The 10962-nt window shown below is 37.7% G+C and overlaps 1 non-coding gene across 1 annotated transcript; it reads left to right on the top strand.

The window, feature by feature from the left end:
- Positions 1–2595: 2595 nt before the first annotated feature.
- LOC134377511 (small nucleolar RNA U3) lies at positions 2596–2805 on the top strand. Its single transcript, XR_010023536.1, has one exon. It is a non-coding gene; the product is annotated as a small nucleolar RNA U3 (small nucleolar RNA).
- Positions 2806–10962: the final 8157 nt, after the last annotated feature.

Genomic DNA, 10962 nt, shown 5'->3' with positions numbered 1-10962 from the left:
AAAAAAAAAAACACGAAAAAACCCAGAAAAGAACAAGTGTTGGCAACATGGGGAGAAATCAGAACCCTGATGCACCACTGCTCGTGGGATTTTAAAATGGAGCAACTGCTATGGAAAACAATGGATGTTCCTCCCTAAATTAAAAACAGAACTACCATATGATCCAGCAATTCCACTGCTGGGTATATATCCAAAAGAATTGAAAATAGGGTCTCAAAGAGATGCTTACACACTCATGTTCATAACAGCACTGAATACCCTAGAGGTGAAATCAACCCAAATGTCCATTGATGGATGAATGGATAAACCAAATGTGATATTGTTGGGAAAATATAGGAAAATGGTCAGGGCCCCTCAGATATTCAGAATCTTGCCGAGCATTTGCTGTAAATATCCTCAGGTGTTCCTTGGTTACTACTTAATTTAACTGCGTATGGGCACCCAGGTGTCCTGGGTTATGGACCTAAGTATAAAGGACTAACAGCTCTGATACACGGTGCTTCTCAGAATGCTCCGAGAAGCCACTAGGACGGCTGCTCCTAGCTCTGAATAAAGCCTATTAGTTTTTTACCCATGGCTTCCAGGACCTTTTTCCTATTACCTAGCTCATAGACCTGCGTGTGGAGGGTTTGTGACCCAGTCTGTGCAACAGGCTCAAGAGGCCTGAGAGCCCTAGTCTTAGCTCTACAGGTATATACACACAATGGAATATTACTCAGTCTTAAAAGGAAATCCTATGCATGCTACAACATGCATGAACCTTGAAAATATTATGCTAAGTGAAATGAGCCAGTCACAAGACAAACACTGTATGATTCCTCTTATATGAGGTATTTATGGTAGTCAAATTTATAGAAACACAAAGTAGAATGGTGGTTACCAGGGGCTGGAGGGAGTGGAAAAGGGTTGTTTAATGATACAGAGTTTCCAATTTGCAAGAAGAAAAAGTTCTGGACATCTGTTTCACAACAATGTGAATATACCTAACACTACTGAACTTAAAAATGGTTATGATGGTAAATTTTATGTTATGTGTTTTTCACCACAATTTTAAAAATGTACAATAAAAAGTTATTTGACAACAAATTAACCATTTATCCAATAGATGAGGAGCTTGTGTGGCAATACCTTGACAATTTATCCTGCCCTTGAGGAACTTACAATCTAGTTGAAGAGGAAAAATATGTGGAAAGTTAAATAATAAAGACTTGAACAACATTTCAAAATAATAAATAGAGATCTCACAAGGCACTGCATGATCTATTGCCAAAAAACGTACAAAGTCCTCTGTAAGAGAAGAGAAAGAGGTTATAACAAGGGTGAAATCTCAGTTGCATACTGGCAAATGAGCAGAATTTGAGTAGATGGAAGGAAAGAAGAAAACGATAAACATACTGAAACTTGTATAAAAACATTGTAATAACAGCAAAGAACCAGTACCAATATATGTTTTCAATTCTCCTGAAAACTACTTTTGAGACTCTCCCCTTAGGCTGGAAAAGCCAGCATTGGGTGGTACAGTCAGCTGAAAATTCTCATTATTTTCATCAGTAAAAACAAAAAATTTCCATTTCACTGATCCTACCATCTGTCTTCCTGGTTTCACCTGACATGCTGACTGTTATTTCTGTTGTCTAGATCTGAGACTTTTAAGGTCAGTGTGCAGTCTCTCCAGAGGAGGCTTGCAAGAACATCTGCATTGCAGCTTAGTCCAATACAGACAACAGAGATTACAACAAGATTGATATGTGCTCTTTGTCCACACTCCACTGTCTTTTGCTGAGTAAAAAAAAAAAAAAAAACGAGAGAGACACAACTTATTTGCTCTGTGGTGCATTTACTAACATTATCAGTATCAGTTAGGAAACTTCAACTGGAAGAAACAGAAAGCCCAACAAATAGTTCAAACATTAGGGCAAATCACATAAAGAAGTCCCAAGCTAGAACAGCTGCGGGGTTGGTTAATTCCCACCCAGCAACGTCTACAAGGACCATGTTCTTCTGTCTCTCTGCTCTGCCTTCTTCAGAATGTTGACTTCGCTCTTGGACACTAGCTTCCTCAGTAATCACAAGATGGCTGCCATAATTCAAATTGACACATATAGATGCTATAAAGTCCAGAGAAAGGAGATGCCACTATGTATCTCTATTTGTACCTGAAAAAACTTTTTCCAGAATCCCCCAGCAGACTCCCTATTACATCTCATTGGCCAGAATTGCTTCATATGCCCATCCTAAATTTGTCACTGCATGAGAAATGGGATTACTATGACTGGAATACAGAAGAGGAAGATGGATTTTTGCAATAAATTTGTAATTTTGTAATGGGGGAAAAGATGGAAAATGATATTTGGTAGCCCAACACCAACAGTTCACTACACTTCACACACCAGCTCAAGTTCAAGTATGTTCTGTCCTGAAATATTCATTTGTTCATTTATTCATTCTACAAACACTTCGGACTACTATGTATCAGGCACTCTGCTTCCCTACTAGAAATACAAAGTAGAAAAAGACTTGGTTCTTACTGTTGAAGGTACATCAATCCACTGGTGAGATAAACATGTTTAAAAACAAGAACAACAACACTAATTTAAGATTATACTTTCAAGGGATCATTCCTGTAGTTCATTACTAGAGAAGTTTCTCAGAACGTGTAGAGCACTAAAAACCACAAGGAGGAGGCACAGCATTTTCTCCTAAGCGTGAATCCAGCTCTTGGTGTTGCTTCGCCACAACCACCGTTTGCCATCGATCTTCTCTTCCTTCTGGAGAGTAAGAGGGAAAGAACACAGTCTGGGTGGCTTCAGTTTAAAAAAAAAAACAACCCACTAAATTTAAGTCAGGATAAAATAAGTAATAAAGGTGCAGGTACTTTATAACTCTATGTAACTTACCCACTCTGCTAAGAAGTGTATATTATGATCTATAGACTGCAGACTTCATACATACATTTTATATTTCATCCACCACTTTGAAAACTTAATAAGATATGAGTGAATCTCAATTCTCTCCTCCAAGAAGAACAGGATTTATCTTCTTATTTGATAAGTTTTCTATTTGCATTTTATCATAGCCAAAGCCCAAGAGATGAACTGCTATTGATAAATATTTTTATTACCACACCATATCACTCTGGAGCTCAGGGAATAAGTCTAAGCTGGTGTTTGAGATTTTGGAGTCATCAGCTTATAGGTGGCAGTTGTGGTAATGAGGATGGATGTGATCACCTAAATACAGTGTAGGCTGTGAAGGCCAGGACAGAATCCTACAGAAAAGCAATATTTAAAGTTGGGCAGAGAAAGTAATTTGTGAAGAAATGCCAGAGAGTTAGGAGGAAAACTAGGCGAGAGAGTGGTGACAAGAAAGCCAAGAGAAGAGAAAGTTTCAAAAGGAAAGGTGCAGTCAGCAGTGTCAAATAAATCAGAGCAGTTAAATAAATCTAGGACTGAAAAGCATCCATTAAATCTGCTATCAAAAGGTACGAGTAACCAGCCAGCCACCAAAAAAAGAGAAGAGGTACGGGTGACTGCAAATGGGTACAAAGGATCTTTTGGGGGTGACAGAAATGTTCTAAAATTGGATTGCGGTGATGATCACACGATTCTGTACGTTTACTAAAAAATCACTAAATTGTACACTTAAAATGAGTGACTTTTATGGTATATAAATTATACCTCAATAAAGTTTTCTTTTTAAAAGGGTTACTGGTGGCCTGGGTCTGAAAAGTTTCAGTGGAGTGATGAGGACCACAGCCAGATTTAGGTTTAGGAGTAAATTAAAGATGGAGAAATGGAGGAAAAAAGAGAACACTCATTTACGGAATTTGATTCTAAGGGAAGGAAAGAAAAAAGTAATACCTAAAGAAGCACACAACATCAAGAAATGGAGGAAGATAGTGAGTTTAGTTTTGACATATTCCATTTGAAGTAAGAATCCAAACAGCTAGAAGTAGATAATTATTAATTTTTGTTTTAAATTGCTTAGTACAAAGTTCCAGAACAGGTGGGTGTGGAGTTGAAGCTGTAAAGAGCAAAGTACAGCAGAAAAAGGTCTCCACTTTGGTCTCTAGGCAAACTCCATTTCCCAGATAACTGAGCTCAGAGAATATCCACAAGGTTTCTTCATCTCCGTTAGCTTCTGGGCATATAAACATCAACTGATTCTTCAATATATATAGTAAAGAATCTCTCTCCACTATGCCCTCTCCCCTATTCCAGTTCTTCACTATCGGGAAGTTTTTCCTAATGTTTAACACAAACCTCTCTTTTCATAATTGAAAAAATTTAAGAAAAAATGTTGTGCTATTGTGCTTTCTATTTCTAGTATTTATAAGGTTACCAGCAGTCCTCCAAAAATATCGGATGACTTCTCTAACCTCTCTAGCCTTGGTATTCCCATGAAGATTAAATTAAATGGTGTCCGTAAAGCACTTAGCACAGTGCCTGAACATAGAAAGACCTCAATAAGTAGTTACTATTATTTGGAGGGAGAGAGATTGAAAAAAATGTTTCTGTATAGATGTCGCTCTTCCCCCTTGGGATGTCATCCCTTTTATATTATTTGATAAAAAACTTAATATCTGAACTACTATTTTACTTATAAATTCATAAATTAGAGAATGAAATTAATTACATTGCAAAATGATTCACAAGTTGCAAAGGGGTCACAGGGATCATTACAAAATGACTCATGAGTGTTTAGAGATCATTATGTGTTTGTTTAGGAATAATTCAATTTCTAATAGAAGGCTGAACAAAAAGTGTAAGTATAGCAAACCACTGTTGATTAAATATCAATCACAAGATAAAGCAAATTTGAAATTATAATGAAAATAAGTATTTAGATGTCTAGTTTTCTAATTTGTCACTTTATGTATGGAGAGTTTAAATGTTAGACAGTCCTGTTCAATAACAGATATTTATGTTTTGGTAGCAATGAACAGTCAAAGCCATGCTGATTCCAAGACAGAGCTTTACTACACAGGAAGGACTCTGTTGTTCTTACAAATACAAATGTGTGGAGAGAACCAATACTCAAAATCCAAAGAAACAAACTGCACAAAGATTGATGGTCAGCCCATCAATATATAATTATAAATTATAATTTATAAATTTTACATTCAGTCTGACCTACAGCAGCCCAACGTTTTAAACTAGTGGTGTTCAATAAATACATGTTAAATTTAAATAATGAATAAATAATATTAATGTACTTGGTTTGCCATATAAAGTATAGGATGCCCCATTAAATTTGAATTTCAAGTCTTGTATTAAAATTTAACTGGGCATCCTATTTTTATTTGCTGAATTTGGCAACTCTAATTATCAGTAACATTTAAGTAGTAAGAAATCAAAACTTATAGCCCCTCTAACTGTCTAAGGGCTTCTTTCCTTAGCAGTGAGACTGTTCTACCTTGAAAAAGACTTTAGAACCGAGCAGTCTCATATGCTCAACAGAGAAATTGAACTAGAAAACATGTTGTACTAGAATGGTCTGATTTTTATAGGGAGGATAAAGTAAAATACTTACAATAATTCTTTGCAGAAATCTTGGGAAGGAGCAAAGAAGATAATTTTCATGGCTTTTTATGTTACTGAGATGAGATGTGCTCTGCAGGTACAAAGAGTCATATTTATACACACTTTTTGCTCAGGTTAGTTTGTTTTTAAAGCCAATTCTGATAGAAGATTGGCTCAGGGGTAGGAAGGTTTGTGGAAAGATTTGCAAGAGGGAGATATTATAATTGGCAACTTCTCTGCCTATAAAATTAAGTGCTTAATGAAGGGAGCTTTTGTAACTTCCATTTTGGCCAGAATCTTTTTTTAATTTCCAAGAGTGAAAGCTTTCATATAATTTTCAAAAGCACAACGGAATATGGGAATGACCTCCCCGCCCTCCCCACCACCTGCTCTGACTAGGACAGGATCTAAGAATACCTTCTTCTTATCCTTGTAATTTCTAACTAACTTCTCCATATCCCAAACTTTACAGCTTTGAAGGAGAAAAATGGTGCTATTTTTAAATAGAAAAAAACGTGATGGGGAAGCACTGGCATTATATCACATTCATCTTGACTTGGATACATGATAGAATGACTAGCTTTGTTTGAGCCCTAACAGAGTGCACCATGTAAATCTCAGAGAAAGAGAAATTCCTAATATTTACCTTTCAAATTTATAAAATAAGAATAAAGACACTTATAGACCTAAAGTTCTCTGTAGATATTTGTTGAATAATATTATTTTAAACTTCAGACATTGTTTGCAATTTTTTTAAAAAGCCATGTTTGTGAGGGCATTTCTATTAATGTACACTGGTGAAAAACTTTTTTAAGTGAAGTTGACATTTTGCTCTTGGCATCAGAAAGGAACCCTTCAGGCAACTCAGCCAGGAAAGATTTAGATTTCTAAAATCCTAGTAATCTAAGCCATGAAAGAAAGAGCCATTCTATTACTTTTATGTCCTGAGGTAAGCCAGGGTCTTGTTTCTTTATCAAAGACAGTGATTTTGTTTGCTTACTACTGACCCCAAAATTATTCAATTAGATTTGCTTACTGTCACCATAATTTGAGCTATATTTACAACTTTCTTTATTCTGAGAGCAAAGTTATTCTGAAGGTTTTATTCTGTAACGGTGTTTAATTATTGTAAATAAAACCCCACTCAATGATTTGTTTTTTTAAAAGTTGTTCTTTTAGTACTGGTTGTGATGAGAACTCTGGGCCTTAGTTGCCAACTGTCATTAACTTCCAGTAAGTTTCAGTGCTCAGGCCTTTGCCCTGTAGGCTTCAGTTTCTACACCTGTAAAATAATATGGCAGTGTGACCTTGAATTTGGCAATGAGAATACAGACAACTAAAGAAAAATATAGATAAATTCGACTTCACTAAAATTAAAAACTTTTGTGCATCAAAGGACACTAGCAAAAGAGTGAAAAAGACAATCAACATAATGGGAGAAAAGTTTTGCTAATAGTATATCTGATAGAGATTTGATATCCAGAATATATATATATATATAGAACTCCTACAACTCAACAACAAAAGGACAAACAATCCAGTTCAAAAATGGGCAAGAGACTTGAATAGACATTTCTTCAGAGAAGTTCTGCAAATGACCAATAAGCACATGAAAAGATGCCCAACATCATTAGTCATTAGGGGAATGCAAATCCAAACCACAAAACAAACAAACAAACAAAAAACCATTTCAGGCTGCTAGGATGGCTTTAAAAAGTAAAACAAAAAAATAAGTGTTGGCAAGCATGTGGAGAAATTGGGACCCTCAAACGAATACTTGTTCGTAGCAGCTTTATTCACAATAGCCAACAGGTAGAAAAAAACCTAAGTGTCCATCAACAGATGAATGGATAAACAAATTGTAGTATATCCATACAAGGATATATTCAGCCATAAAATGGAATGAAGTATTGATACATGCTACAACATGGATGAACCTTCAAAACATTATGCTAAGTGAAATCAGCCAGACAGAAAAGGACAGATATTGTACGATTCCACTTAGTGAAATATCTAGAATAGGCAAATTCATGGAGACATAAAGTAGATTGCAGATTACCAGGGTCTGGTGGGATGGGCTAATGGGGATTTAGTGCTTAATGGGTACCGAGATTCAGTTTAGGATAAGAAAAATTTTGGAAATAGATAATAATGATGGTTGCACAACATTGTGATTGTAATTAATGCCACTGAACTGCACACTTAAAATGGTTAAAATGGAAACTTTTGCTTTACCACAATTTTACCAAAATTTTTTTTAAAAAAAGAGGTAGGCCTAAAACCTGGTGATCTCTAGGGTGACTGCACACTTCAGAACAGTCCAGATTTTCGATGGTTGTGCTGATCGTAATTATTAATAGTATCCCCATACACTCTTGAAGCTGTCCCACAAACAATAAATTATATGGTCACTCAGTCTCTAAGTGGCACTGGTTTTGAGTGATTCTGCGATGCTAACTTCAAGCATTAGGTCCTTGGAAAGGTTTTGTGATGACATCACCTCTGGAAAACTAGAACCCACCAGCCTCCAGGGAATTGGAAGCAGTGCAGGAAACATGCGTACTTCACATAAACGTCCAGCTACCAAGTGAGAATAACTTCAGTGGCAAACCACCTCTTTCCGTCGGGTCCCGAGAACCCCGTGACTAAGAAGAAACACTGGCAGAATACGTGAGATGGAGTCAGCTGCGGCAGTAAGAGAAACCGGCCCCACCCTCCTCTGTCGGGCCACACTCAGCATGGCCACTCCTGTCCACGTGGAGGAGCGAACGCCCCTCCTCTCGCAGGCCCAGAGGGGCGAGCCCTGAGAACCAAACAAGCTTCAGCGGACCAATGGGGAGTGGCGAGGGGCAGGGGCTAGCTGGGGTCGTTGGCCAGAGGGCGGTGGGGTTGGTTTGGCCAGGCGGGCCTTGCCGTCATGCTGCGACTGCCACGTTGTCCCCAGCTTGTACTGGATTTTGCCCGGTGGTGTGCCACCGTCAGCGCTTCCGGGTTGAACTCCTGCGGAACTGATCAGTTTCAACCCTATCCAGTGCTGGTTCCTCCCCTTCAAAGCCAGCCGCAGGGAAAGGCCTGCTGGCCCCGCCCTCTCCTATGAGATGACTCATCTCTGTGTCCTAACAATGAGATAATTGGCAGCTCCCGGTGTGGCCTGACACGTTTGGATTTTTTTTTTTTTTTCGCTTGATTATAAAAATAGGTGCATATTTTAGAAAATGGGGAATTAATAACAGCGTAAGGGAAATAAAAATGACTATTATATTACTAACCCGAAACAATCATGATTAATCTTTGTCATGCTTCCTTTTTTTTCCCCCTATATATCTATTTTAACACAGTTGGGACAATGCTGTATAAGTTATGTATTGTTGATTGCATGCAAAGTGTTTTTGTCATTTTAGTTAAATGTATAGGATAAAGTATTCCATGGATGAATGTGCCATAATTGTTATATTTCTCTATTGAGCATTTAAACACTGAACTTTAAGGGCAGGTAGGGAAGGAGAGACAGGTAAGAACTAGATATTCCACATCTTCACCCTCCCTCTGTTAAGTTGCTCCACAAGAATTACAAGATGTTAGAGCCTTTACAATCTTATGGTTCTAGAGTAGTACAATCTTGAGAAACTCAGAATTATGACATCTTGGGCTGGTAAGGAACTCTGAAGAAACAAGTGCAAAATTTCAGCCAACATAGGAGTATCCAAGATCAGAACCTTCTCAAAAGCTGAGTTCTTTATATTTAGAATGTCATCTCTTACTAGCTGTATGTACTCAGTCTCTCTCCCTAATAAAAATGTCTCCAACAAGTCTTAACAAACTGGTCAAGAAGAAACTTAGGACTTTCAGCCCCAACCTTCCCAGGCGGAGTATTCCTAGGTATCTAAATGTGGTTTGTCTTACATTACAGTTTCTAGTTAGGCAAGATACAGAAGAGGGAGTTTTCCATGGGTTTATTCATTTATTTGTTTGACTACAGAGAAACAATGTTTAGTACCTTTTGGTCCCTTCCATGTAGAGGTAGAAGTAGAGGGTCTGACTGCTCAGGGACTCTGTAATAATGGGGGTAGAGGGACTGACTGCTCAGGGGCTCTATAATAATGATAAACTGGCTTAAATATGGGTCTGCAACTAACAATTATTAAATGAGATAATGTTGAGTGGTAGTGGTTGAAAGAAAAGAGCACTGGACTAGGAGACTAAAAAGTTTGGGTCAACTTTCTTTTTTTTTTTTTAAATGGTAAGGGGGTCTTAACCCTTGCCGGCCATCCCTATATAGGGATCCGAACCCGTGGCCTTGGTGTTATCAGCACCACACTCTCCCAAGTGAGTCACGGGCTGGCCCTTGGGTCAACTTTCTAATTGTGCAATGTTGAGCAAGTCACTTCAACCCTGAGCCTTAAGTAGTTCATCTTGTGATGATGGTAATTCCTTCTTGCTTCATGAGACTATGGTGAAGAACAATTGAGAAAAAAATCTGCAAAGGTGTTCTAGAAAAAAGAAGGCACCGTGTTGGTATTATTATTACTGAATAGCATAAAATTTTTAAAGAGAAAGTTTGAAACTTTAGAAGAATCATAATTCAGGAAATTGTAGGAGAGGTGTGGCAAAAGTCAAGTGGCATAGTAACTCCTATAGCCTTAGATAACTGAGCATGTAGGAATGCTAGTTCTTATGCCAAAACAGTATTATCAACTCAGGGTGATTTATGTTTTGCTCTGAATAATTTAGTTCTTTTGGTTGTAAGGAACAGATTATTTCAAGTGGGTTAGGGTGGAGGTTTGTTGAGCATTTCATTGTAAGTATATGCATGTTGGAGGACCCTGAGATGCTAAACACCCCAGTTTCAGAAAGAGCTGGGATTCAGAAAGAGTGGTTCTGGATTCAAGTAAGGGCTAGGAGCCATGATAGGAAGGTTTGGCTTTCTCATAGCCAGACTTAAAGAATAATCGATTCACTTGGACTGAACCTCAGTTTTCTCATCTGTAAAATGGAAATAGAATTGTTCTCTAACTGGATTAATACTTACGTATAGCAGAATAATGGAATCTAAAACCATTAAAGATAAAAGGGCTTTAGGAAGTTTTTTATAACCGTGGATAAAAGAGGAATTGCTCAAGTCAAAGTGGAGAGCAGGAGTTTTGAAGGGTCGCCCTATCTCCTTGGCCTTTCCCTTGATCTTAGAGCTTCTAGTTCATCACTGACATTTTACAGATCTGGATACCGAGACCTAGAGAGAAGTGACTTGCTCCAGGTCACCAAGTGGTACAGCTGGGATTTGAACCCAGATTTCATGAATCCCAGTATGGTATTCTTTCTCTGAATACAAGCTTCTTCCTAAAACACAATAAGAGTGTATATAAAAGGTTGAAATAGTCAGGAATAAAAGTATTAAGAACCCAAAGGATAAATGGGGAAAGGATATGAACAAGTAATTCAC

Source organism: Cynocephalus volans, chromosome 4 (assembly GCF_027409185.1).
Source record: "Cynocephalus volans isolate mCynVol1 chromosome 4, mCynVol1.pri, whole genome shotgun sequence".
NCBI classification, from domain to species: Eukaryota; Metazoa; Chordata; class Mammalia; order Dermoptera; family Cynocephalidae; genus Cynocephalus; species Cynocephalus volans.
This window is presented reverse-complemented; position numbering and strand designations above follow the sequence as displayed.